The following is a 2,646-nucleotide window of genomic DNA, read 5'->3' as shown; positions in this document are numbered from 1 at the left end:
CATAAAAGTATAAAAGGGTTCAAAGTCGTATTGCATCTTCTCAACTAACTTTGTAATAACCTTCCTTCGGCAAATCTATTTCTTACTTGAATTTTTTTCCTTCCACCAACTCTTATGATGGTATGATTATTGGTTGTGATGGAGTCGACTTTCTAAACAGATTATTATTTTCGGACTAATGTGTTGAACAACTTTAGTTGGAGAACAATGACCAATCCCTTCTGATGATCCAATTAACAATAATATTTAAATTTAACGAAATGTGTCTATTTGTAGCAATAAGCATGTATGAAGTTTACAAGTAATAGCTTGTATATATTAAGCAAACTAACTAACTAACTAGTCAAAGAAATCAAACTCAACAAGTAACACATGGTAATCTTGTTATTGACATTGGTAAAATATTCCATTTACACGAAACCTTTTAGAAGGAAAAGGGTTTTCATTGCTTAATTGATTATTAGCAGAGATAAAATACTTACAAGGGGAAACAAGCAAAACATAAACAAATTAAAGTGGCTTGTGAAAATGGATAATGAGGTCATGTTGGGAGAAAACTTAGCAACAACACTAAGGTCTATCATCCCTTTAATCCCCACATTGACTAATTGTCCCATGAATGATGGTGACTCGCACACTGTTCAATGTGTCTAGAAACAAATATATACTATTATAATATTTTTGTTTTATAAACAGCTCCAACAAACTGCTCCTCTCCCTTATGAAGCGCTTTATATAATAATTTATATCCAACACCCTATAAATATTTTTCCCATTAATTGACACTTCTAGTATAAACTTGTTTAATGTCCCGTACGTTGCACAGAAGAATATGCAGAAAAAGAACCTATTAATGCATAAGTATTAATTAAAGGTGATTATTTTAATAAAAATTTTATGATTGTCATTATGTAAAAATATTTTATTTTGACTATTAAATAATAAATTGTAAGAGTTGATTTTACATGTTATAAAAGTGTTATCTTTATTTAGAATGTGACTAAAAAAATGAATCACACTTCTTAAATAAAGATCATCATGAAAAGATATTTTTGACATTTTATTCGAGTAGTTGTCTTAATTAAATTCTTTTTCTAATAGTTTTGGTGTATTTAGTTTGTTTTTTGGTGTATTTTATATGATTTTAGGTGCAGTTGGTGTTATCCTCTTTTTATTGTAATTAGACAATAAAATATTATTATTCTGATATTTTTTTGCATGTTTCAGTTATTTGCATGTGTTTTTATCTATTTTTTAGAGATTTTGTTCATATATTTGTTGTAACTAATTCATAGAAATTTGTTGTAGCATTTTTGGTGTCATTTTGTGCATGTTTGATTGAGTTGCATGTCTTTTTGAATTGACATTGTGTAATACAATCAATAAATAATAGTGGTATATTTAGTTTATATTTAAGTATATTTCATGTGAATTAAGGTGCACTTGGTGTTGTTGTATTAATTAAATTTCTTTTCTAATAATTTCGCTCCATAATTCTTTTTGTGTAATCCTGTAGTCCTCCACAACCTCAATAACCTGCTGCGAAGTCTCCTATAGAAAAATATACGAAAAATAACCTCAACAAGAAGCTCGCGAGGAAACTCTTTAAAAGGAAACTCAGCATGTAACTCTTCCTAATAAGTAAGTTCTACTTAATAAAATTCTTTTTTAATATCTTTTGTGCATTCTTAAACTATTTTATGTGTTTTCATGCAGTCATCTACCCGCTCAAGACTTGAAAACTGGAATAATAATAGTTGCTAATACTGTATTAAAGGATGACTTTAGTGCAGCATCATTTAGCATTGGCTTAAGTCAATCAAATTATGAAACTAGAATTATCCAAGAGTGTGAACCAGTAATTAAAATAAAAAAATCTCAAGACAACTCAGAGTTGATAGAAGAGTTAGAACAGTTGGTTGAGGTGATGAATACTGAAATTGCAGCAGTATTAAAATATGTTAAGGAGAAAAGTCCCCCACCAAAAAAGTTGCAACCTACTCTGAGCTTCCTTGACAAGTTCAAAATTCTGGTAAAACAAAAGAAAATACCAGAAGAACTTAAAGAAAAATGTTATCATTATTGGGTCATAAATATCAAAACTTATCAAGATGATAACATTAATGAGTGGGAAACGATATTCAGACTGAACCATGAACCTCAACTAGAAGCAACCAAAATGCACTTTGTATCTTTAAAAGGCGAATCATATATTAAAAATTTGGTAATCCTAGATTAACACCAATAATTTTCTTATGAGTTGTTGTGCCATATATATATATATATATATAAAATAAGTTTGGATTTTTTGTTTTCATAAGTGATTTCCACAATGTGTCTTATTCATAAGTGATTTCCACAATGTGTCTTATTCTAAATAGCAAGAAAATTGAAAGATTTAAAAAACTCATATATTGTGTCCTCCTGATATTGTGATAAGCTCTATTACTATTGAACTTTCGGTGTATTTTGAAAATATATTGTATGTTAAAATTGTTTCTTTTAGTGTTATTCAAATTTTGCAAAATGCCATGTTGGCGAAACATAAAGACAACTTTATTGATCCAAAACTAACAAACCACATTGAAGAATATAAAAAGTATTTGTCGTTTTTGGACAAAAAAAATTTGCATCCTATTCAATTGC

At 28.5% G+C, this 2,646-nt stretch overlaps 1 long non-coding RNA gene across 1 annotated transcript; it reads left to right on the top strand.

The window, feature by feature from the left end:
* Positions 1-1,514: 1,514 nt before the first annotated feature.
* On the top strand, positions 1,515-2,315 carry LOC140184688 (uncharacterized). Its single transcript, XR_011882085.1, has 2 exons — positions 1,515-1,641; positions 1,717-2,315. It is a non-coding gene; the product is annotated as an uncharacterized lncRNA (long non-coding RNA).
* The last annotated feature ends 331 nt before the right edge of the window (positions 2,316-2,646 follow it).

The sequence above is a fragment of the Arachis hypogaea genome, chromosome 5, assembly GCF_003086295.3.
Source record: "Arachis hypogaea cultivar Tifrunner chromosome 5, arahy.Tifrunner.gnm2.J5K5, whole genome shotgun sequence".
Taxonomy (NCBI): Eukaryota; Viridiplantae; Streptophyta; class Magnoliopsida; order Fabales; family Fabaceae; genus Arachis; species Arachis hypogaea.
Note: the sequence above shows the minus strand (reverse complement) of the source record. Positions and strands in the feature narration are given on the sequence as shown.